This window comes from Anomaloglossus baeobatrachus, chromosome 3, assembly GCF_048569485.1.
Source record: "Anomaloglossus baeobatrachus isolate aAnoBae1 chromosome 3, aAnoBae1.hap1, whole genome shotgun sequence".
NCBI classification, from domain to species: domain Eukaryota; kingdom Metazoa; phylum Chordata; class Amphibia; order Anura; family Aromobatidae; genus Anomaloglossus; species Anomaloglossus baeobatrachus.
In genome coordinates this window covers 546320443-546348278 of record NC_134355.1, presented here as the reverse complement: position 1 = coordinate 546348278, position 27836 = coordinate 546320443, and positions in this window count along the sequence as shown.

The window sequence follows — 27836 nt, the reverse complement described above, 5'->3', positions numbered from 1 at the left end:
TAAAAGTGGCTGTTGGACTTCCATTAGTGTCCCACTAGTGCAAATCTATTTGCAGCACCTCTGCATTGCACACTCAAACTCATTGTTACTAAGCCATTATACTAGCAAACACTGAGTAAACTTAGTGCATCCTAAAAGTTGCTGTTGGACTTCCATTAGTGTCCCACTAGTGCAAATCTATTTGCAGCACCTCTGCATTGCACACTCAAACTCATTGTTACTAAGCCATTATACTAGCAAACACTGAGTAAACTTAGTGGCATCCTAAAAGTGGCTGTTGGACTTCCATTAGTGTCCCACTAGTGCAAATCTTTTTGCAGAACCTCTGCATTGCACACTCAAACTCATTGTTACAAAGCCATTATACTAGCAAACACTGAGTAAACTTAGTGGCATCCTAAAAGTGGCTGTTGGACTTCCTTTAGTGTCCCACTAGTGCAAATCTATTTGCAGAACCTCTGCTTTGCACACTCAAACTCATTGTTAATAAGCCATTATACTAGCAAACACTGAGTAAACTTAGTGGCATCCTGAAAGTGGCTGTTGGACTTCCATTAGTGTCCCACTAGTGAAAATCTTTTTGCAGAACCTCTGCATTGCACACTCAAACTCATTGTTACTAAGCCATTATACTAGCAAACACTGAGTAAACTTAGTGGCATCCAAAAAGTGGCTGTTGGACTTCCTTTAGTGTCCCACTAGTGCAAATCTATTTGCAGAACCTCTGCTTTGCACACTCAAACTCCTTGTTACTAAGCCATTATACTAGCAAACACTGAGTAAACTTAGTGGCATCCTAAAAGTGGCTGTTGGACTTCCATTAGTGTCCCACTGGTGCAAATCTATTTGCAGAACCTCTGCATTGCACACTCAAACTCATTGTTACTAAGCCGTTATACTAGCAAACACTGAGTAAACTTAGTGGCATCCTAAAAATTGCTGTTGGACTTCCATTAGTGTCCCACTAGTTCAAATCTATTTGCAGAAACTCTGCATTGCACACTCAAACTCACTGTTACCAAGCCATTATACTAGCAAACACTGAGTAAACTTAGTGGCATCCTAAAAGTGGCTGTTGGACTTCCATTAGTGTCCCACTGATGGAAATCTATTTGCAGAACCTCTGCATTGCAAACTCAAACTCACTGTTAATAAGCCATTATACTAGCAAACACTGAGTAAACTTAGTGGCATCCTAAAAGTGGCTGTTGGACTTCCATTAGTGTCCCACTAGTGGAAATATATTTGCAGAACCTCTGCATTGCACATTCAAACTCATTGTTACTAAGCCATTTTACTGGCAAACACTCAGTAAGCTTAGTGGCATCCTACAAGTGGCTGTTTGACTTCCATTAGTGTCCCACTGGTGCAAATCTATTTCCAGAACCTTTGCATTGCACACTCAAACTCATTGTTACTAAGCCATTATACTAGCAAACACTGAGTAAACTTAGTGGCATCCTAAAAGTGGTTGTTGGACTTCCATTAGAGTCCCACTAATGCAAATCTTTTTGCAGAACCTCTGCATTGCACACTCAAACTCATTGTTACTAAGCCATTATACTAGCAAACACTGAGTAAACTTAGTGGCATCCTAAAAGTGGCTGTTGGACTTCCATTAGTGTCCCACTGGTGCAAATCTATTTGCAGAACCTCTGCATTGCACACTCAAACTCATTGTTACTAAGCCATTATACTAGCAAACACTGAGTAAACTTAGTGGCATCCTAAAAGTGGCTGTTGGACTTCCATTAGTGTTCCACTAGTGGAAATCTATTTGCAGAACCTCTGCATTGCACACTCAAACTCACTGTTAATAAGCCATTATACTAGCAAACACTGAGTAAACTTATTGGCATCCTAAAAGTGGCTGTTGGACTTCCATTAGTGTCCCACTAGTGGAAATCTATTTGCAAAACCTCTGCATTGCACACTCAAACTCATTGTTACTAAGCCATTATACTAGCAAACACTGAGTAAACTTAGTGGCATCCTAAAAGTGGCTGTTGGACTTCCATTAGTGTCCCAATAGTGCAAATCTATTTGCAGAACCTCTGCATTGCACACTCAAACTCATTGTTACTAAGCCATTATACTAGCAAAAACTGAGTAAACTTAGTGGCATCCTAAAAGTGGCTGTTGGACTTCCATTAGTGTCCCACTAGTGCAAATCTATTTGCAGCACCTCTGCATTGCACACCCAAACTCATTGTTACTAAGTCATTATACTAGCAAACACTGAGTAAACTTAGTGGCATCCTAAAAGTGGCTGTTGGACTTCCATTAGTGTCCCACTGGTGCAAATCTATTTCCAGAACCTCTGCATTGCACACTCAAACTCATTGTTACTAAGCCATTATACTAGAAAACACTGAGAAAACTTAGTGGCATCCTAAAAGTGGCTGTTGGACTTCCATTAGTGTCCCACTAGTGCAAATCTATTTGCAGAACCTCTGCATTGCACACTCAAACTCATTGTTATAAAGCCATTATACTAGCAAACACTGAGTAAACTTAGTGGCATCTTAAAAATGGCTGTTGGACTTCCATTAGTGTCCAACTAGTGCAAATCTATTTGCAGAACCTCTGCATTGCACATTCAAACTCATTGTTACTAAGCCATTATACTAGCAAACACTGAGTAAACTTAGTGGCATCCTAAAAGTGGCTGTTGGACTTCCATTAGTGTCCCACTAGTGCAAATCTATTTGCAGCACCTCTGCATTGCACACTCAAACTCATTGTTACTAAGCCATTATACTAGCAAACACTGAGTAAACTTAGTGGCATCCTAAAAGTGGCTGTTGGACTTCCATTAGTGTCCCACTAGTGCAAATCTATTGGCAGAACCTCTGCATTGCACACTCAAACTCATTGTTACTAAGCCATTATACTAGCAAAAACTGAGAAAACTTAGTGGCATCCTAAAAGTGGCTGTTGGACTTCCATTAGTCTCCCACTAGTGCAAATCTATTTGCAGCACCTCTGCATTGCACACTCAAACTCATTGTTACTAAGCCATTATACTAGCAAACACTGAGTAAACTTAGTGCATCCTAAAAGTGGCTGTTGGACTTCCATTAGTGTCCCACTAGTGCAAATCTATTTGCAGCACCTCTGCATTGCACACTCAAACTCATTGTTACGAAGCCATTATACTAGCAAACACTGAGTAAACTTAGTGGCATCCTAAAAGTGGCTGTTGGACTTCCATTAGTGTCCCACTAGTGCAAATCTTTTTGCAGAACCTCTGCATTGCACACTCAAACTCATTGTTACAAAGCCATTATACTAGCAAACACTGAGTAAACTTAGTGGCATCCTAAAAGTGGCTATTGGACTTCCTTTAGTGTCCCACTAGTGCAAATCTATTTGCAGAACCTCTGCTTTGCACACTCAAACTCATTGTTAATAAGCCATTATACTAGCAAACACTGAGTAAACTTAGTGGCATCCTGAAAGTGGCTGTTGGACTTCCATTAGTGTCCCACTAGTGAAAATCTTTTTGCAGAACCTCTGCATTGCACACTCAAACTCATTGTTACTAAGCCATTATACTAGCAAACACTGAGTAAACTTAGTGGCATCCTAAAAGTGGCTGTTGGACTTCCATTAGTGTCCCACTAGTGGAAATATATTTGCAGAACCTCTGCATTGCACACTCAAACTCATTGTTACTAAGCCATTATACTGGCAAACACTCAGTAAGCTTAGTGGCATCCTAAAAGTGGCTGTTGGACTTCCATTAGTGTCCCACTGGTGCAAATCTATTTCCAGAACCTCTGCATTGCACACTCAAACTCATTGTTACTAAGCCATTATACTAGCAAACACTGAGTAAACTTAGTGGCATTCTAAAAGTGGCTGTTGGACTTCCATTAGTGTCCCACTAATGCAAATCTTTTTGCAGAACCTCTGCATTGCACACTCAAACTCATTGTTACTAAGCCATTATACTAGCAAACACTGAGTAAACTTAGTGGCATCCTAAAAGTGGCTGTTGGACTTCCATTAGTGTCCCACTAGTGGAAATCTATTTGCAGAACCTCTGCATTGCACACTCAAACTCACTGTTAATAAGCCATTATACTAGCAAACACTGAGTAAACTTATTGGCATCCTAAAAGTGGCTGTTGGACTTCCATTAGTGTCCCACTAGTGGAAATCTATTTGCAAAACCTCTGCATTGCACACTCAAACACATTGTTACTAAGCCATTATACTAGCAAACACTGAGTAAACTTAGTGGCATCCTAAAAGTGGCTGTTCGACTTCCATTAGTGTCCCAATAGTGCAAATCTATTTGCAGAACCTCTGCATTGCACACTCAAACTCATTGTTACTAAGCCGTTATACTAGCAAAAAATGAGTAAACTTAGTGGCATCCTAAAAGTGGCTGTTGGACTTCCATTAGAGCAGAGTGAAGGCAGATAGCCGTAACGTACATGACTGAGGCAGTGATAGATCCAGGAAAGGGTTAAGGAGTAAGGGATGGGGTTTTTACCTAAGGAATGTGGTGGGGGGTGAGCGAGCAGGAGGAGAGACGGGGGGCAGGGGCCATATAAAAAATAGGTCCCATGTTAAGGTGTCATTCCTTTGTCCTGGACTCAAAGACTGAACCAGCAGTATGGATGCCTTGCTGAAGACTGTTCAGGCTGCGGCTTTGACGTGTAGGCCCGAATGGATTCAGGCCCAGCTAGACGAATTGCTGAAGAGTGCCCGGGATACAGCATCTGTCCCTTCTGAACTTTCTGAACATCAAACTCTAAGAAGATCAAGACCTCCTGAGAGACTAACTTCTGAAATGGCCAATAGGACTCACAATAGGATCATAAGTCCTTCTGTTACTTCTAGGAAAAGAGCAAAGCGCAGCACGGCCTCTGATCCTTCTTACAAACCAGGAAGGAAACTACAGTACAAGAATAACAAGGGACAGAGAAAAGAGCCCGACCATCTAACCAGAGAGACACCAAGAAGTGCAAGGAGAAAGTCCAGCTCTACTGAGGTGCCAGCCAGAGAAGCAGCCACACAAGCTACAACTGACGTGACCACAGTCCACCATGAATCCTTAGAACTTCCTCAACAAACTTTGCATCATTCTAGAGGACATCATACGGCCTCACCCCAGGAAATGAACCAACACGGGGGGATGGGCTTAGGACACACAACATTTCCGGATCCGGGTTCTCATTACACGAGGAGTGGTAGGAATCCAAAAAGACAACTGCGCAAAAGTACTTTAACCAGACAAAGACTTCATCGGCCGGCTCAGGATGTGAGTCAGGCAATAAATCTACAGCTACAAGACTCAGAAGAGATTCCAGACAATGACTATGACACAGATAACGACTCCCCACTAGAGGGCAGCAGCACGCAGCACTTCAATAATGGAGGGGCTGTAGAGACTATAACTAATACGTCACGGACGGCTGGTCAACCTAGGACGCAGCCAGGTATTGGTGAGAACAATTTTTCTTGTCCTATATCTAGTGTAACAACACCTGTAATGAGTCCAGTGGGCGCAGTTGGGGGTACGGGTCCCGGCAATGTAGGATGGGATCTTAATTCAGTAGTACAGCAATTAGTGTCAGGGGTTAAGGAGGCTTTGAGTCAGTCTAGCTTACCCATAACTTCTTCTCCTATTGCTGCATGGTGCGGGAATGGTCGACGGACATCGGAGGTGGTAAGTCAGTCGTGTGCTGATCCAGAGACACAGGAGGACGCAGTAATTTCACAAGGGGTTACATTATCTGATGCAGCAAAAGGAGAATTATATGTATGTTTTGAGGGTCCTCTAGGAATTCATTTGAAACAGGAGGTTAGGGAGAAGATTTGGGCCGACGAATATGTGGAAATATTTTCATTATTGCCCTTAGAAAAATATAACTTGGATAGAGTAAGGTTTGATGAGAGGAAAAGAGAGGAACAAGAAAGACGGTATTGTCTCATCCCCCAAACATTTAGCAATTGGTTCCAGGCCTTTGCCATATTAGCAAGTGTAATAGGCCAAAAAACTCCTGAACATTGCTCTGCCTTATTTTGTTACATGAATTCTATCGGGGAGGCGCACCGTGTGTATGGAGGTTTAGCATGGCTGCGCTATGATGAGCAGTTTCGCCAACGAAAGGCTGGTCACCAAGGGATTCGTTGGGATCACAAAGATATTGGTTTATGGATGCGTCTCATGACAGCGCCACGTGGGGTTAATCAGCCCTTTCAGGGCTATGTCGGCAGATCATCAGCAATCGGATTGTCGGCAGCAAACAGAAAAGGTTGCTGCTGGCAGTTCAATGATAGCCAGTGCAGATTCGGAAACACATGCAGGTACAAACATGAATGCACCTTCTGTAGTGGAAACCATAGCCTATCAAAATGCTTTAAACGAAATAAAACCCCAACAGCAGAGATTAACCAAAAAGGGGGAAACCCCAATTAGACTCGGGGAGATGGTGGGCTATCTAAGCAGGTACCCAGATAGAAAAGCAGCACAATTGCTGGGGGAGGGTTTCTCAGAAGGTTTTAAGATCCCATCTACTTCGGGCCCATTAACCTGTTCTCGTAACCTTGCTTCAGCTTATACATATTCTCACATTGTCTCCACAAAACTAAACAAAGAAATTGACCTGGGCCGCATGGCAGGCCCATTCCCCAAAATGCCAATAGAAAACTTAAGAGTCTCTCCATTGGGAGTGGTCCCAAAGAAGGAACCCAATAAGTTTAGGCTGATCCATCATCTGTCCTTCCCTCATGGAAGCTCAGTTAATGATGGAATCAATCAGGAACTTTGCACAGTCTCGTATACTTCATTTGATACAGCGATTGCATGGGTTCAGAAGTACGGCAGAGGAGCTTTAATGGCAAAAACAGACATTGAAGCTGCCTTTAGACTCTTACCAGTCCATCCAGAAAGCTTCCATCTCTTGGGTTGTCAGTGGCAGGGAAGGTTTTATGTAGACTTGTGTTTACCGATGGGCTGCTCCATCTCATGCTCCTTGTTTGAATCATTTAGCACATTTTTGGAGTGGGTAGTAAAGAAGGAAGCCGGCGTGCGTTCTGTCCTGCATTATCTAGATGATTTCCTATGTATAGGTCCACCAAAGTCATTTGTTTGTGCTTCATTATTGGCAGCGATTCAGTCGGTTTTTAAGTGTTTTGGAGTACCGTTAGCATCAGATAAAACAGAAGGCCCGTCTACACTTATCAAGTTTTTAGGAATTTTGATTGACAGTGAAGCAATGGAGTGCAGATTACCGGATGACAAGGTCAGTGATCTGCTGGAGGCAGTCAGAGAAGCTAGATCTCACCGTAAGATCAGATTAAAGGATCTACAATCGCTGTTAGGAAAAATAAACTTTGCGTGTCGCATTATTCCAATGGGTAGAGTTTTTTGTAGGCGCCTAGCTGCAGCTACCTCAGGCATAACCTTTCCACATCACTTTGTGCGGCTGGCTAGAACATTAAAGGACGATCTGGCGGTATGGGAACAGTTCTTAATGGAGTTTAATGGGAGGTCATTGTGGATCAGACCACCGGTTTCAAATTTTGATCTAGACATCCACACTGATGCAGCGGGGTCAACTGGTTTTGGTGCATATTGTTCTGGACAGTGGTGTGCAGATAGGTGGCCAGAGAGTTGGAGAAACAATGGGTTAACACGAAACTTAGTACTCCTTGAATTGTTCCCCATAGTGGTTGCTTGTGAAATTTGGTGCAATATTTTCCAAAACCGAAAAGTGAGATTTCATTGTGATAATTTGGGAGTTGTAGAAGTCATCAACAAACAATCAGCTTCTTCCCTGCCTGTTGTTACGTTGCTGCGTCATCTAGTGCTGCGCTGCTTAAAGTCAAATTGTCAGATTACAGCTGTGCATGTCCCCGGTGTTTGCAATTCTGTGGCTGATGCTCTGTCTCGTTTTCAGTGGGACAGACTCCGTTCGTTAGCCCCGATGGCAGAGGTACAAGGCAAGAAGTGTCCGGATTTTCTGTGGTCACTGCCAGTGACACCGCATACGCTCTGATAGAACGGTCTGTGGGTGTAAGCACATGGCAGAGGTACCAGTCAGCATGGAGGGAATGGTAAGACTTGTGTGCTCTAGTGGCACATGATGCCAGTGTACATGACAATGTTTCCTTGTTGTTATTTTACATTAGCAGGGCCTTTGTGGATGGTACTTCATTGTCCAGTATTGATAGTAAAATGTCTGGATTAGCTTTTTGGTTTAAGTTGCACGACTTCACTGATTACACAAAGCATTTTTTAGTTAAGCAGGCCCTAAAGGGTTACAGGAAAAGTTGTAAGAAGACCAGAGATAAACGGCGTCCGATTTCTTTCCAGTTATTGCAGCAGATACTGAGTGTACTAGGCCGAGTCTGGAGCAGTCCGTTTGAAGTGTTTCTCTTTAGTTGTGCATTCACACTGGCCTTTTTTGGAGCTTTTAGAATCAGCGAGTTAGTGTCGAGTAGCTCCACCAGAAGTGGGGGTCTACAAGCCGAGGACGTGCATCAGTACACAGACAGATTGGAATGTTTTCTGGCAAAGTCAAAAACTGATCAACAGGGTAGAGGAAAATGGATCACATTGTTTCCTTTAAGCGGTTCCAGGGCCTGCCCGGTCATCTGTTTTAGAAACTATGTCTTAAGAAGGCCAAATATCCAAGGTTCATTACTAATTCATGAGGATTGTAAGTCATTGTCACAATTTCAATTCACAGCAGTTCTTAAAAAATGCCTGACAATATTGGGAGAGTCTCCAAATGCATTCACTTCACACTCGTTTAGGATAGGAGCAGCCACAGAAGCTGTAGATGGGGCTTAGGGCCTGACATAGTTAAAAAAAAATCGGGAGATGGGAATCGAGCAGATTTAAGAGTTACATTAGATTACATTTATTATAAATGGCGTACATGTATATATATATATATATGTGTACATTTTGGTAATCTTATAGTAGTTGTGTCTTCATTTAGACAATTGTGTGATAATTGTGTTTTTGTTTTTTGTTTTAGCTGAACAGCAATGCCTGGTTTGGATCATGGGACATTCATTTGTTTTTTGGGGGGCCTTACGTGCAGCAGTCAGGCCTAATGGTAAACAGTTGGGGTTGCCCAGTTCCTTGGCACGGGTGACATGGATAGGAAAGAGGGGAATGCAGTGGCATCAGCTGTTAAAAGAAATCCAGTATCATGTGGAGTTCTACCGCCCCCCGGACGTCTTACTTATCCATTTAGGTGGTAATGATTTAGCAATAAGAACATCAAGACATTTAGTTAGGAACATAAAGCTTGATATGTTGAATTTATGGAGGTCTTACCCAGAAACAGTGGTGGTCTGGTCGGATATAGTAGCTAGACAAATGTGGAGAACAGCGCGATCAGTGGCTCGCATCAATAATACAAGGATAAAGGTTAATAAAAAAAGAACAAAATTTGTGTTGGAAAACGGAGGGGTGGCCATACGTCACCAGATGCTGGAAAATACAAAGGAACAATTTTGGAGAGATGATAAGGTACATCTTAATGACATTGGCATTGATATATGGATGTTGGGAATACAAGAAGGAGTAGAACGAGCCATTAAGTTGTGGAGGAACTCACTCTTGTAAGGTGTCACAAGAGCGAGTCTTGGCGGGATGTGGTTGTTTAAACCCCCTCTTTGTTGGTTGGAGAATTATGTTTTTAATGGGGTCCCTGGGCCAGAGCTCAGCGGACAGTGGAATATGGGTCCCTGGGGAGGAGCTCAGTGGACAGTGGAATAGATGGGTCCCTGGGGAGGAGCTCAGCGGACACAAGGAAAATGATCAAGGGGTATACCCAGATTCCCCCTTGAGCTAGGTGTACACGGCGGAGGGGGATATGGGGCTGGGATTTATAACAACCACATCTCTGGGCCGATAATCTTGTTTTTTCTTGTTGATGTTTTTTCTTATAAAAAATAAAGGGCTGCTGTGGCCAAAATTGTAATCCATGTCACGCAGTGTGTGGTGTCTTATTTATTAGGTTACCAGGAGCGCAATTCACTAGTCCATCAGTCAAGCAGAGTGAAGGCAGATAGCCGTAACGTACATGACTGAGGCAGTGATAGATCCAGGAAAGGGTTAAGGAGTAAGGGATGGGGTTTTTACCTAAGGAATGTGGTGGGGGGTGAGCGAGCAGGAGGAGAGACGGGGGGCAGGGGCCATATAAGAAATAGGTCCCATGTTAAGGTGTCATTCCTTTGTCCTGGACTCAAAGACTGAACCAGCAGTTGTCCCACCCACCCTCCCTATAATAAAGGGAAATGTATCAATATCAGGACATTGCAACACTGTCAATATTCTAACAATGTTTTGGTATTCAACATCATCGGTATTTTATCAACATTATTAGTATTGTATCGTATTGTATCAATTGTTATCAGTAATGTATCCAAATTGACAATGTCATATCAACATATTAATATTGTATTAACATTTTAATATTGTATGTTACAGCAGCATTTGGCGGCGGCGGGATGTGGTTGTTTAAACCCCCTCTTTGTTGGTTGGAGAATTATGTTTTTAATGGGGTCCCTGGGCCAGAGCTCAGCGGACAGTGGAATATAGGTCCCTGGGGAGGAGCTCAGTGGACAGTGGAATAGATGGGTCCCTGGGGAGGAGCTCAGCGGACACAAGGAAAATGATCAAGGGGTATACCCAGATTCCCCCTTGAGCTAGGTGTACACGGCGGAGGGGGATATGGGGCTGGGATTTATAACAACCACATCTCTGGGCCGATAATCTTGTTTTTTCTTGTTGATGTTTTTTCTTATAAAAAATAAAGGGCTGCTGTGGCCAAAATTTTAATCCATGTCACGCAGTGTGTGGTGTCTTATTTATTAGGTTACCAGGAGCGCAATTCACTAGTCCATCAGTCATGTCCCACTAGTGCAAATCTATTTGCAGCACCTCTGCATTGCACACCCAAACTCATTGTTACTAAGTCATTATACTAGCAAACACTGAGTAAACTTAGTGGCATCCTAAAAGTGGCTGTTGGACTTCCATTAGTGTCCCACTGGTGCAAATCTATTTCCAGAACCTCTGCATTGCACACTCAAACTCATTGTTACTAAGCCATTATACTAGCAAACACTGAGTAAACTTAGTGGCATCCTAAAAGTGGCTGTTGGACTTCCATTAGTGTCCCACTAGTGGAAATATATTTGCAGAACCTCTGCATTGCACACTCAAACTCATTGTTACTAAGCCATTATACTGGCAAACACTCAGTAAGCTTAGTGGCATCCTAAAAGTGGCTGTTGGACTTCCTTTAGTGTCCCACTGGTGCAAATCTATTTCCAGAACCTCTGCATTGCACACTCAAACTCATTGTTACTAAGCCATTATACTAGCAAACACTGAGTAAACTTAGTGGCATTCTAAAAGTGGCTGTTGGACTTCCATTAGAGTCCCACTAATGCAAATCTTTTTGCAGAACCTCTGCATTGCACACTCAAACTCATTGTTACTAAGCCATTATACTAGCAAACACTGAGTAAACTTAGTGGCATCCTAAAAGTGGCTGTTGGACTTCCATTAGTGTCCCACTAGTGGAAATCTATTTGCAGAACCTCTGCATTGCACACTCAAACTCACTGTTAATAAGCCATTATACTAGCAAACACTGAGTAAACTTATTGGCATCCTAAAAGTGGCTGTTGGACTTCCATTAGTGTCCCACTAGTGGAAATCTATTTGCAAAACCTCTGCATTGCATACTCAAACTCATTGTTACTAAGCCATTATACAAGCAAACACTGAGTAAACTTAGTGGCATCCTAAAAGTGGCTGTTCGACTTCCATTAGTGTCCCAATAGTGCAAATCTATTTGCAGAACTTCTGCATTGCACACTCAAACTCATTGTTACTAAGCCATTATACTAGCAAAAAATGAGTAAACTTAGTGGCATCCTAAAAGTGGCTGTTGGACTTCCATTAGTGTCCCACTAGTGCAAATCTATTTGCAGCACCTCTGCATTGCACACCCAAACTCATTGTTACTAAGTCATTATACTAGCAAACACTGAGTAAACTTAGTGGCATCCTAAAAGTGGCTGTTGGACTTCCATTAGTGTCCCACTGGTGCAAATCTATTTCCAGAACCTCTGCATTGCACACTCAAACTCATTGTTACTAAGCCATTATACTAGAAAACACTGAGAAAACTTAGTGGCATCCTAAAAGTGGCTGTTGGACTTCCATTAGTGTCCCACTAGTGCAAATCTATTTGCAGAACCTCTGCATTGCACACTCAAACTCATTGTTACTAAGCCATTATACTAGCAAACAATGAGTAAACTTAGTGGCATCCTAAAAATGGCTGTTGGACTTCCATTAGTGTCCAACTAGTGCAAATCTATTTGCAGAACCTCTGCATTGCACACTCAAACTCATTGTTACTAAGCCATTATACTAGCAAACACTGAGTAAACTTAGTGGCATCCTAAAAGTGGCTGTTGGACTTCCATTAGTGTCCCACTGGTGCAAATCTATTTGCAGCACCTCTGCATTGCACACTCAAACTCATTGTTACTAAGCCATTATACTAGCAAACACTGAGTAAACTTAGTGGCATCCTAAAAGTGGCTGTTGGACTTCCATTAGTGTCCCACTAGTGCAAATCTATTTGCAGCACCTCTGCATTGCACACCCAAACTCATTGTTACTAAGTCATTATACTAGCAAACACTGAGTAAACTTAGTGGCATCCTAAAAGTGGCTGTTGGACTTCCATTAGTGTCCCACTGGTGCAAATCTATTTCCAGAACCTCTGCATTGCACACTCAAACTCATTGTTACTAAGCCATTATACTAGAAAACACTGAGAAAACTTAGTGACATCCTAAAAGTGGCTGTTGGACTTCCATTAGTGTCCCACTAGTGCAAATCTATTTGCAGAACCTCTGCATTGCACACTCAAACTCATTGTTACTAAGCCATTATACTAGCAAACACTGAGTAAACTTAGTGGCATCCTAAAAATGGCTGTTGGACTTCCATTAGTGTCCAACTAGTGCAAATCTATTTGCAGAACCTCTGCATTGCACACTCAAACTCATTGTTACTAAGCCATTATACTAGCAAACACTGAGTAAACTTAGTGGCATCCTAAAAGTGGCTGTTGGACTTCCATTAGTGTCCCACTAGTGCAAATCTATTTGCAGCACCTCTGCATTGCACACTCAAACTCATTGTTACTAAGCCATTATACTAGCAAACACTGAGTAAACTTAGTGGCATCCTAAAAGTGGCTGTTGGACTTCCATTAGTGTCCCACTAGTGCAAATCTATTGGCAGAACCTCTGCATTGCACACTCAAACTCATTGTTACTAAGCCATTATACTAGCAAAAACTGAGTAAACTTAGTGGCATCCTAAAAGTGGCTGTTGGACTTCCATTAGTGTCCCACTAGTGCAAATTTATTTGCAGCACCTCTGCATTGCACACTCAAACTCATTGTTACTAAGCCACTATACTAGCAAACACTGAGTAAACTTAGTGCATCCTAAAAGTGGCTGTTGGACTTCCATTAGTGTCCCACTAGTGCAAATCTATTTACAGCACCTCTGCATTGCACACTCAAACTCATTGTTACTAAGCCATTATACTAGCAAACACTGAGTAAACTTAGTGGCATCCTAAAAGTGGCTGTTGGACTTCCATTAGTGTCCCACTAGTGCAAATCTTTTTGCAGAACCTCTGCATTGCACACTCAAACTCATTGTTACAAAGCCATTATACTAGCAAACACTGAGTAAACTTAGTGGCATCCTAAAAGTGGCTGTTGGACTTCCTTTAGTGTCCCACTAGTGCAAATCTATTTGCAGAACCTCTGCTTTGCACACTCAAACTCATTGTTAATAAGCCATTATACTAGCAAACACTGAGTAAACTTAGTGGCATCCTGAAAGTGGCTGTTGGACTTCCATTAGTGTCCCACTAGTGAAAATCTTTTTGCAGAACCTCTGCTTTGCACACTCAAACTCATTGTTACTAAGCCATTACACAAGCAAACACTGAGTAAACTTAGTGGCATCCAAAAAGTGGCTGTTGGACTTCCTTTAGTGTCCCAATAGTGCAAATCTATTTGCAGAACCTCTGCTTTGCACACTCAAACTCCTTGTTACTAAGCCATTATACTAGCAAACACTGAGTAAACTTAGTGGCATCCAAAAAGTGGCTGTTGGACTTCCTTTAGTGTCCCACTAGTGCAAATCTATTTGCAGAACCTCTGCTTTGCACACTCAAACTCCTTGTTACTAAGCCGTTATACTAGCAAACACTGAGTAAACTTAGTGGCATCCTAAAAATTGCTGTTGGACTTCCATTAGTGTCCCACTAGTTCAAATCTATTTGCAGAAACTCTGCATTGCACACTCAAACTCACTGTTACTAAGCCATTATACTAGCAAACACTGAGTAAACTTAGTGGCATCCTAAAAGTGGCTGTTGGACTTCCATTAGTGTCCCACTAGTGGAAATCTATTTGCAGAACCTCTGCATTGCAAACTCAAACTCACTGTTAATAAGCCATTTATACTAGCAAACACTGAGTAAACTTAGTGGCATCCTAAAAGTGGCTGTTGGACTTCCATTAGTGTCCCACTAGTGGAAATATATTTGCAGAACCTCTGCATTGCACACTCAAACTCATTGTTACTAAGCCATTATACTGGCAAACACTCAGTAAACTTAGTGGCATCCTAAAAGTGGCTGTTGGACTTCCATTAGTGTCCCACTAGTGGAAATCTATTTGCAAAACCTCTGCATTGCACACTCAAACTTATTGTTACTAAGCCATTATACTAGCAAACACTGAGTAAACTTAGTGGCATCCTAAAAGTGGCTGTTGGACTTCCATTAGTGTCCCAATAGTGCAAATCTATTTGCAGAACCTCTGCATTGCACACTCAAACTCATTGTTACTAAGCCATTATACTAGCAAAAACTGAGTAAACTTAGTGGCATCCTAAAAGTGGCTGTTGGACTTCCATTAGTGTCCCACTAGTGCAAATCTATTTGCAGCACCTCTGCATTGCACACCCAAACTCATTGTTACTAAGTCATTATACTAGCAAACACTGAGTAAACTTAGTGGCATCCTAAAAGTGGCTGTTGGACTTCCATTAGTGTCCCACTGGTGCAAATCTATTTCCAGAACCTCTGCATTGCACACTCAAACTCATTGTTACTAAGCCATTATACTAGAAAACACTGAGAAAACTTAGTGGCATCCTAAAAGTGGCTGTTGGACTTCCATTAGTGTCCCACTAGTGCAAATCTATTTGCAGAACCTCTGCATTGCACACTCAAACTCATTGTTACTAAGCCATTATACTAGCAAACACTGAGTAAACTTAGTGGCATCCTAAAAATGGCTGTTGGACTTCCATTAGTGTCCTACTAGTGCAAATCTATTTGCAGAACCTCTGCATTGCACACTCAAACTCATTGTTACTAAGCCATTATACTAGCAAACACTGAGTAAACTTAGTGGCATCCTAAAAGTGGCTGTTGGACTTCCATTAGTGTCCCACTAGTGCAAATCTATTTGCAGCACCTCTGCATTGCACACTCAAACTCATTGTTACTAAGCCATTATACTAGCAAACACTGAGTAAACTTAGTGGCATCCTAAAAGTGGCTGATGGACTTCCATTAGTGTCCCACTAGTGCAAATTTATTGGCAGAACCTCTGCATTGCACATTCAAACTCATTGTTACTAAGCCATTATACTAGCAAAAACTGAGTAAACTTAGTGGCATCCTAAAAGTGGCTGTTGGACTTCCATTAGTGTCCCACTAGTGCAAATCTATTTGCAGCACCTCTGCATTGCACACTCAAACTCATTGTTACTAAGCCATTATACTAGCAACCACTGAGTAAACTTAGTGCATCCTAAAAGTGGCTGTTGGACTTCCATTAGTGTCCCACTAGTGCAAATCTATTTGCAGCACCTCTGCATTGCACACTCAAACTCATTGTTAGTAAGCCATTATACTAGCAAACACTGAGTAAACTTAGTGGCATCCTAAAAGTGGCTGTTGGACTTCCTTTAGTGTCCCACTAGTGCAAATCTATTTGCAGAACCTCTGCTTTGCACACTCAAACTCATTGTTAATAAGCCATTATACTAGCAAACACTGAGTAAACTTAGTGGCATCCTGAAAGTGGCTGTTGGACTTCCATTAGTGTCCCACTAGTGAAAATCTTTTTGCAGAACCTCTGCATTGCACACTCAAACTCATTGTTACTAAGCCATTATACTAGCAAACACTGAGTAAACTTAGTGGCATCCAAAAAGTGGCTGTTGGACTTCCTTTAGTGTCCCACTAGTGCAAATCTATTTGCAGAACCTCTGCATTGCACACTCAAACTCATTGTTACTAAGCCGTTATACTAGCAAACACTGAGTAAACTTAGTGGCATCCTAAAAATGGCTGTTGGACTTCCATTAGTGTCCCACTAGTTCAAATCTATTTGCAGAAACTCTGCATTGCACACTCAAACTCACTGTTACTAAGCCATTATACTAGCAAACACTGAGTAAACTTAGTGGCATCCTAAAAATGGCTGTTGGACTTCCATCAGTGTCCCACTAGTGCAAATCTATTTGCAGAACCTCTGCATTGCACACTCAAACTCATTGTTACTAAGCCATTATACTAGCAAAAACTGAGTAAACTTAGTGGCATCCTAAAAGTGGCTGTTGGACTTCCATTAGTGTCCCACTAGTGCAAATCTATTTGCAGAACCTCTGCATTGCACACTCAAACTCACTGTTACTAAGCCATTATACTAGCAAACACTGAGTAAACTTAGTGGCATCCTAAAAGTGGCTGTTGGACTTCCATTAGTGTCCCACTAGTGGAATTCTATTTGCAGAACCTCTGCATTGCACACTCAAACTCACTGTTAATAAGCCATTATACTAGCAAACACTGAGTAAACTTATTGGCATCCTAAAAGTGGCTGTTGGACTTCCATTAGTGTCCCACTAGTGGAAATCTATTTGCAGAACCTCTGCATTGCACACTCAAACTCATTGTTACTAAGCCATTATACTAGCAAACACTGAGTAAACTTAGTGGCATCCTAAAAGTGGCTGTTGGACTTCCATTAGTGTCCCACTGGTGCAAATCTATTTGCAGAACCTCTGCATTGCACACTCAAACTCATTGTTACTAAGCCGTTATACTAGCAAACACTGAGTAAACTTAGTGGCATCCTAAAAATGGCTGTTGGACTTCCATTAGTGTCCCACTAGTTCAAATCTATTTGCAGAAACTCTGCATTGCACACTCAAACTCACTGTTACTAAGCCATTATACTAGCAAACACTGAGTAAACTTAGTGGCATCCTAAAAATGGCTGTTGGACTTCCATCAGTGTCCCACTAGTGCAAATCTATTTGCAGAACCTCTGCATTGCACACTCAAACTCATTGTTACTAAGCCATTATACTAGCAAAAACTGAGTAAACTTAGTGGCATCCTAAAAGTGGCTGTTGGACTTCCATTAGTGTCCCACTAGTGCAAATCTATTTGCAGAACCTCTGCATTGCACACTCAAACTCACTGTTACTAAGCCATTATACTAGCAAACACTGAGTAAACTTAGTGGCATCCTAAAAGTGGCTGTTGGACTTCCATTAGTGTCCCACTAGTGGAAATCTATTTGCAGAACCTCTGCATTGCACACTCAAACTCACTGTTAATAAGCCATTATACTAGCAAACACTGAGTAAACTTATTGGCATCCTAAAAGTGGCTGTTGGACTTCCATTAGTGTCCCACTAGTGGAAATCTATTTGCAGAACCTCTGCATTGCACACTCAAACTCATTGTTACTAAGCCATTATACTAGCAAACACTGAGTAAACTTAGTGGCATCCTAAAAGTGGCTGTTGGACTTCCATTAGTGTCCCACTAGTGCAAATCTATTTGCAGAACCTCTGCATTGCACACTCAAACTCATTGTTACTAAGCCATTATACTAGCAAAAACTGAGTAAACTTAGTGGCATCCTAAAAGTGGCTGTTGGACTTCCATTAGTGTCCCACTAGTGCAAATCTATTTGCAGCACCTCTGCATTGCACACCCAAACTCATTGTTACTAAGCCATTATACTAGCAAACACTGAGTAAACTTAGTGGCATCCTAAAAGTGGCTGTTGGACTTCCATTAGTGTCCCACTGGTGCAAATCTATTTCCAGAACCTCTGCATTGCACACTCAAACTCATTGTTACTAAGCCATTATACTAACAAACACTAAGTAAAATTAGTGGCATCCTAAAAGTGGCTGTTGGACTTCCATTAGTGTTCCACTAGTGCAAATCTATTTGCAGAACCTCTGCATTGCACACTCAAACTCATTGTTACTAAGCCATTATACTAGCAAAAACTGAGTAAACTTAGTGGCATCCTAAAAGTGGCTGTTGGACTTCCATTAGTGTCCCACTAGTGCAAATCTATTTGCAGAACCTCTGCATTGCACACTCAAACTCACTGTTACTAAGCCATTATACTAGCAAACACTGAGTAAACTTAGTGGCATCCAAAAAGTGGCTGTTGGACTTCCTTTAGTGTCCCACTAGTGCAAATCTATTTGCAGAACCTCTGCTTTGCACACTCAAACTCCTTGTTACTAAGCCGTTATACTAGCAAACACTGAGTAAACTTAGTGGCATCCTAAAAATTGCTGTTGGACTTCCATTAGTGTCCCACTAGTTCAAATCTATTTGCAGAAACTCTGCATTGCACACTCAAACTCACTGTTACTAAGCCATTATACTAGCAAACACTGAGTAAACTTAGTGGCATCCTAAAAGTGGCTGTTGGACTTCCATTAGTGTCCCACTAGTGGAAATCTATTTGCAGAACCTCTGCATTGCAAACTCAAACTCACTGTTAATAAGCCATTTATACTAGCAAACACTGAGTAAACTTAGTGGCATCCTAAAAGTGGCTGTTGGACTTCCATTAGTGTCCCACTAGTGGAAATATATTTGCAGAACCTCTGCATTGCACACTCAAACTCATTGTTACTAAGCCATTATACTGGCAAACACTCAGTAAACTTAGTGGCATCCTAAAAGTGGCTGTTGAACTTCCATTAGTGTCCCACTAGTGGAAATCTATTTGCAAAACCTCTGCATTGCACACTCAAACTTATTGTTACTAAGCCATTATACTAGCAAACACTGAGTAAACTTAGTGGCATCCTAAAAGTGGCTGTTGGACTTCCATTAGTGTCCCAATAGTGCAAATCTATTTGCAGAACCTCTGCATTGCACACTCAAACTCATTGTTACTAAGCCATTATACTAGCAAAAACTGAGTAAACTTAGTGGCATCCTAAAAGTGGCTGTTGGACTTCCATTAGTGTCCGACTAGTGCAAATCTATTTGCAGCACCTCTGCATTGCACACCCAAACTCATTGTTACTAAGTCATTATACTAGCAAACACTGAGTAAACTTAGTGGCATCCTAAAAGTGGCTGTTGGACTTCCATTAGTGTCCCACTGGTGCAAATCTATTTCCAGAACCTCTGCATTGCACACTCAAACTCATTGTTACTAAGCCATTATACTAGAAAACACTGAGAAAACTTAGTGGCATCCTAAAAGTGGCTGTTGGACTTCCATTAGTGTCCCACTAGTGCAAATCTATTTGCAGAACCTCTGCATTGCACACTCAAACTCATTGTTACTAAGCCATTATACTAGCAAACACTGAGTAAACTTAGTGGCATCCTAAAAATGGCTGTTGGACTTCCATTAGTGTCCTACTAGTGCAAATCTATTTGCAGAACCTCTGCATTGCACACTCAAACTCATTGTTACTAAGCCATTATACTAGCAAACACTGAGTAAACTTAGTGGCATCCTAAAAGTGGCTGTTGGACTTCCATTAGTGTCCCACTAGTGCAAATCTATTTGCAGCACCTCTGCATTGCACACTCAAACTCATTGTTACTAAGCCATTATACTAGCAAACACTGAGTAAACTTAGTGGCATCCTAAAAGTGGCTGTTGGACTTCCATTAGTGTCCCACTAGTGCAAATTTATTGGCAGAACCTCTGCATTGCACATTCAAACTCATTGTTACTAAGCCATTATACTAGCAAAAACTGAGTAAACTTAGTGGCATCCTAAAAGTGGCTGTTGGACTTCCATTAGTGTCCCACTAGTGCAAATCTATTTGCAGCACCTCTGCATTGCACACTCAAACTCATTGTTACTAAGCCATTATACTAGCAACCACTGAGTAAACTTAGTGCATCCTAAAAGTGGCTGTTGGACTTCCATTAGTGTCCCACTAGTGCAAATCTATTTGCAGCACCTCTGCATTGCACACTCAAACTCATTGTTAGTAAGCCATTATACTAGCAAACACTGAGTAAACTTAGTGGCATCCTAAAAGTGGCTGTTGGACTTCCTTTAGTGTCCCACTAGTGCAAATCTATTTGCAGAACCTCTGCTTTGCACACTCAAACTCATTGTTAATAAGCCATTATACTAGCAAACACTGAGTAAACTTAGTGGCATCCTGAAAGTGGCTGTTGGACTTCCATTAGTGTCCCACTAGTGAAAATCTTTTTGCAGAACCTCTGCATTGCACACTCAAACTCATTGTTACTAAGCCATTATACTAGCAAACACTGAGTAAACTTAGTGGCATCCAAAAAGTGGCTGTTGGACTTCCTTTAGTGTCCCACTAGTGCAAATCTATTTGCAGAACCTCTGCATTGCACACTCAAACTCATTGTTACTAAGCCGTTATACTAGCAAACACTGAGTAAACTTAGTGGCATCCTAAAAATGGCTGTTGGACTTCCATTAGTGTCCCACTAGTTCAAATCTATTTGCAGAAACTCTGCATTGCACACTCAAACTCACTGTTACTAAGCCATTATACTAGCAAACACTGAGTAAACTTAGTGGCATCCTAAAAATGGCTGTTGGACTTCCATCAGTGTCCCACTAGTGCAAATCTATTTGCAGAACCTCTGCATTGCACACTCAAACTCATTGTTACTAAGCCATTATACTAGCAAAAACTGAGTAAACTTAGTGGCATCCTAAAAGTGGCTGTTGGACTTCCATTAGTGTCCCACTAGTGCAAATCTATTTGCAGAACCTCTGCATTGCACACTCAAACTCACTGTTACTAAGCCATTATACTAGCAAACACTGAGTAAACTTAGTGGCATCCTAAAAGTGGCTGTTGGACTTCCATTAGTGTCCCACTAGTGGAAATCTATTTGCAGAACCTCTGCATTGCACACTCAAACTCACTGTTAATAAGCCATTATACTAGCAAACACTGAGTAAACTTATTGGCATCCTAAAAGTGGCTGTTGGACTTCCATTAGTGTCCCACTAGTGGAAATCTATTTGCAGAACCTCTGCATTGCACACTCAAACTCATTGTTACTAAGCCATTATACTAGCAAACACTGAGTAAACTTAGTGGCATCCTAAAAGTGGCTGTTGGACTTCCATTAGTGTCCCACTGGTGCAAATCTATTTGCAGAACCTCTGCATTGCACACTCAAACTCATTGTTACTAAGCCGTTATACTAGCAAACACTGAGTAAACTTAGTGGCATCCTAAAAATGGCTGTTGGACTTCCATTAGTGTCCCACTAGTTCAAATCTATTTGCAGAAACTCTGCATTGCACACTCAAACTCACTGTTACTAAGCCATTATACTAGCAAACACTGAGTAAACTTAGTGGCATCCTAAAAATGGCTGTTGGACTTCCATCAGTGTCCCACTAGTGCAAATCTATTTGCAGAACCTCTGCATTGCACACTCAAACTCATTGTTACTAAGCCATTATACTAGCAAAAACTGAGTAAACTTAGTGGCATCCTAAAAGTGGCTGTTGGACTTCCATTAGTGTCCCACTAGTGCAAATCTATTTGCAGAACCTCTGCATTGCACACTCAAACTCACTGTTACTAAGCCATTATACTAGCAAACACTGAGTAAACTTAGTGGCATCCTAAAAGTGGCTGTTGGACTTCCATTAGTGTCCCACTAGTGGAAATCTATTTGCAGAACCTCTGCATTGCACACTCAAACTCACTGTTAATAAGCCATTATACTAGCAAACACTGAGTAAACTTATTGGCATCCTAAAAGTGGCTGTTGGACTTCCATTAGTGTCCCACTAGTGGAAATCTATTTGCAGAACCTCTGCATTGCACACTCAAACTCATTGTTACTAAGCCATTATACTAGCAAACACTGAGTAAACTTAGTGGCATCCTAAAAGTGGCTGTTGGACTTCCATTAGTGTCCCACTAGTGCAAATCTATTTGCAGAACCTCTGCATTGCACACTCAAACTCATTGTTACTAAGCCATTATACTAGCAAAAACTGAGTAAACTTAGTGGCATCCTAAAAGTGGCTGTTGGACTTCCATTAGTGTCCCACTAGTGCAAATCTATTTGCAGCACCTCTGCATTGCACACCCAAACTCATTGTTACTAAGCCATTATACTAGCAAACACTGAGTAAACTTAGTGGCATCCTAAAAGTGGCTGTTGGACTTCCATTAGTGTCCCACTGGTGCAAATCTATTTCCAGAACCTCTGCATTGCACACTCAAACTCATTGTTACTAAGCCATTATACTAACAAACACTAAGTAAAATTAGTGGCATCCTAAAAGTGGCTGTTGGACTTCCATTAGTGTTCCACTAGTGCAAATCTATTTGCAGAACCTCTGCATTGCACACTCAAACTCATTGTTACTAAGCCATTATACTAGCAAAAACTGAGTAAACTTAGTGGCATCCTAAAAGTGGCTGTTGGACTTCCATTAGTGTCCCACTAGTGCAAATCTATTTGCAGAACCTCTGCATTGCACACTCAAACTCACTGTTACTAAGCCGTTATACTAGCAAACACTGAGTAAACTTAGTGGCATCCTAAAAGTGGCTGTTGGACTTCCATTAGTGTCCCACTAGTGGAAATCTATTTGCAGAACCTCTGCATTGCACACTCAAATTCACTGTTAATAAGCCATTATACTAGCAAACACTGAGTAAACTTATTGGCATCCTAAAAGTGGCTGTTGGACTTCCATTAGTGTCCCACTAGTGTAAATCTATTTGCAGAACCTCTGCATTGCACACTCAAACTCATTGTTACTAAGCCATTATACTAGCAAACACTGAGTAAACTTAGTGGCATCCTAAAAGTGGCTGTTGGACTTCCATTAGTGTCCCACTAGTGCAAATCTATTTGCAGAACCTCTGCATTGCACACTCAAACTCATTGTTACTAAGCCATTATACTGGCAAACACTGAGTAAACTTAGTGGCATCCTAAAAGTGGCTGTTGGAATTCCATTAGTGTCCCACTAGTGCAAATCTATTTGCAGACCTCTGCATTGCACACTCAAACTCATTGTTACTAACCCATTATACTAGCAAACACTGAGTAAACTTAGTGGCATCCTAAAAGTGGCTGTTGGACTTCCATTAGTGTCCCACTAGTGCAAATCTATTGGCAGAACCTCTGCATTGCACACTCAAACTCATTGTTACTAAGCCATTATACTAGCAAAAACTGAGTAAACTTAGTGGCATCCTAAAAGTGGCTGTTGGACTTCCATTAGTGTCCCACTAGTGCAAGTCTATTTGCAGCACCTCTGCATTGCACACTCAAACTCATTGTTACTAAGCCATTATACTAGCAAACACTGAGTAAACTTAGTGGCATCCTAAAAGTGGCTGTTGGACTTCCATTAGTGTCCCACTAGTGCAAATCTTTTTGCAGAACCTCTGCATTGCACACTCAAACTCATTGTTACAAAGCCAATATACTAGCAAACACTGAGTAAACTTAGTGGCATCCTAAAAGTGGCTGTTGGACTTCCTTTAGTGTCCAACTAGTGCAAATCTTTTTGCAGAACCTCTGCTTTGCACACTCAAACTCATTGTTAATAAGCCATTATACTAGCAAACACTGAGTAAACTTAGTGGCATCCTAAAAGTGGCTGTTGGAATTCCATTAGTGTCCCACTAGTGAAAATCTTTTTGCAGAACCTCTGCATTGCACACTCAAACTCATTGTTACTAAGGCATTATACTAGCAAACACTGAGTAAACTTAGTGGCATCCTAAAAGTGGCTATTGGACTTCCTTTAGTGTCCCACTAGTGGAAATCTATTTGCAGAACCTCTGCTTTGCACACTCAAACTCATTGTTACTAAGCCATTATACTAGCAAACACTGAGTAAACTTAGTGGCATCCTAAAAGTGGCTGTTGGACTTCCATTAGTGTCCCACTGGTGCAAATCTATTTGCAGAACCTCTGCATTGCACACTCAAACTCATTGTTACTAAGCCATTATACTAGCAAACACTGAGTAAACTTAGTGGCATCCTAAAAATGGCTGTTGGACATCCATTAGTGTCCCACTAGTGCAAATCTATTTACAGAACCTCTGCATTGCACACTTAAACTCACTGTTACTAAGCCATTATACTAGCAATAACTGAGTAAACTTAGTGGCATCCTAAAAGTGGCTGTTGGACTTCCACTAGTGTCCCACTAGTGGAAATATATTTGCAGAACCTCTGCATTGCACACTCAAACTCATTGTTACTAAGCCATTATACTAGCAAACATTGAGTAAACTTAGTGGCATCCTAAAAGTGGCTGTTGGACTTCCATTAGTGTCCCACTGATGCAAATCTATTTGCAGAACCTCTGCATTGCACACTCAAACTCATTGTTACTAAGCCATTATACTAGCAAACACTGAGTAAACTTAGTGGCATCCTAAAAGTGGCTGTTGGACTTCCATTAGTGTCCCACTAGTGGAAATCTATTTGCAGAACCTCTGCATTGCACACTCAAACTCACTGTTAATAAGCCATTATACTAGCAAACACTGAGTAAACTTATTGGCATCCTAAAAGTGGCTGTTGGACTTCCATTAGTGTCCCACTAGTGGAAATCTATTTCCAGAACCTCTGCATTGCACACTCAAACTCATTGTTACTAAGCCATTATACTAGCAAACACTGAGTAAACTTAGTGGCATCCTAAAAGTGGCTGTTGGACTTCCATTAGTGTCCCACTAGTGCAAATCTATTTGCAGAACCTCTGCATTGCACACTCAAACTCATTGTTACTAAGCCATTATACTAGCAAAAACTGAGTAAACTTAGTGGCATCCTAAAAGTGGCTGTTGGACTTCCATTAGTGTCCCACTAGTGCAAATCTATTTGCAGCACCTCTGCATTGCACACCCAAAATCATTGTTACTAAGTAATTATACTAGAAAACACTGAGTAAACTTAGTGGCATCCTAAAAGTGGCTGTTGGACTTCCATTAGTGTCCCACTGGTGCAAATCTATTTCCAGAACCTCTGCATTGCACACTCAAACTCATTGTTACTAAGCCATTATACTAGAAAACACTGAGAAAACTTAGTGGCATCCTAAAAGTGGCTGTTGGACTTCCATTAGTGTCCCACTAGTGCAAATCTATTTGCAGAACCTCTGCATTGCACACTCAAACTCATTGTTACTAAGCCATTATACTAGCAAACACTGAGTAAACTTAGTGGCATCCTAAAAATGGCTGTTGGACTTCCATTAGTGTCCAACTAGTGCAAATCTATTTGCAGAACCTCTGCATTGCACACTCAAACTCATTGTTACTAAGCCATTTATACTAGCAAACACTGAGTAAACTTAGTGGCATCCTAAAAGTGGCTGTTGGACTTCTATTAGTGTCCCACTAGTGCAAATCTATTTGCAGCACCTCTGCATTGCACACTCAAACTCATTGTTACTAAGCCATTATACTAGCAAACACTGAGTAAACTTAGTGGCATCCTAAAAGTGGCTGTTGGACTTCCATTAGTGTCCCACTAGTGCAAATCTATTGGCAGAACCTCTGCATTGCACACTCAAACTCATTGTTACTAAGCCATTATACTAGCAAAAACTGAGTAAACTTAGTGGCATCCTAAAAGTGGCTGTTGGACTTCCTTTAGTGTCCCACTAGTGCAAATCTATTTGCAGAACCTCTGCTTTGCACACTCAAACTCATTGTTACTAAGCCATTATACTAGCAAAAACTGAGTAAACTTTGTGGCATCCTAAAAGTGGCTGTTGGACTTCCATTAGTGTCCCACTAGTGCAAGTCTATTTGCAGAACCTCTGCTTTGCACACTCAAACTCATTGTTACTAAGGCATTATACTAGCAAACACTGAGTAAACTTAGTGGCATCCTAAAAGTGGCTGTTGGACTTCCTTTAGTGTCCCACTAGTGCAAATCTATTTGCAGAACCTCTGCTTTGCACACTCAAACTCATTGTTACTAAGCCATTATACTAGCAAACACTGAGTAAACTTAGTGGCATCCTAAAAGTGGCTGTTGGACTTCCATTAGTGTCCCACTGGTGCAAATCTATTTGCAGAACCTCTGCATTGCACACTCAAACTCATTGTTACTAAGCCATTATACTAGCAAACACTGAGTAAACTTAGTGGCATCCTAAAAGTGGCTGTTGGACTTCCATTAGTGTCCCACTGGTGCAAATCTATTTGCAAAACCTCTGCATTGCACACTCAAACTCATTGTTACTAAGCCATTATACTAGCAAACACTGAGTAAACTTAGTGGCATCCTAAAAGCGGCTATTGGACTTCCATTAGTGTCCCACTAGTGCAAATCTATTTGCAGAACCTCTGCATTGCACACTTAAACTCACTGTTACTAAGCCATTATACTAGCAAACACTGAGTAAACTTAGTGGCATCCTAAAAGTGGCTGTTGGACTTCCATTAGTGTCCCACTAGTGGAAATCTATTTGCAGAACCTCTGCATTGCAAACTCAAACTCACTGTACTAAGCCATTATACTAGCAAACACTGAGTAAACTTAGTGGCATCCTAAAAGTGGCTGTTGGACTTCCACTAGTGTCCCACTAGTGGAAATATATTTGCAGAACCTCTGCATTGCACACTCAAACTCATTGTTACTAAGCCATTATACTGGCAAACACTCAGTAAACTTAGTGGCATCCTAAAAGTGGCTGTTGGACTTCCATTAGTGTCCCACTGGTGCAAATCTATTTCCAGAACCTCTGCATTGCACACTCAAACTCATTGTTACTAAGCCATTATACTAGCAAACACTGAGTAAACTTAGTGGCATCCTAAAAGTGGCTGTTGGACTTCCATTAGTGTCCCACTAGTGCAAATCTATTTGCAGAACCTCTGCATTGCACACTCAAACTCATTGTTACTAAGCCATTATACTAGCAAAAACTGAGTAAACTTAGTGGCATCCTAAAAGTGGCTGTTGGACTTCCATTAGTGTCCCACTAGTGCAAATCTATTTGCAGCACCTCTGCATTGCACACCCAAACTCATTGTTACTAAGTAATTATACTAGCAAACACTGAGTAAACTTAGTGGCATCCTAAAAGTGGCTGTTGGACTTCCATTAGTGTCCCACTGGTGCAAATCTATTTCCAGAACCTCTGCATTGCACACTCAAACTCATTGTTACTAAGCCATTATACTAGAAAACACTGAGAAAATTTAGTGGCATCCTAAAAGTGGCTGTTGGACTTCCATTAGTGTCCCACTAGTGCAAATCTATTTGCAGAACCTCTGCATTGCACACTCAAACTCATAATTACTAAGCCATTATACTAGCAAACACTGAGTAAACTTAGTGGCATCCTAAAAATGGCTGTTGGACTTCCATTAGTGTCCAACTAGTGCAAATCTATTTGCAGAACCTCTGCATTGCACACTCAAACTCATT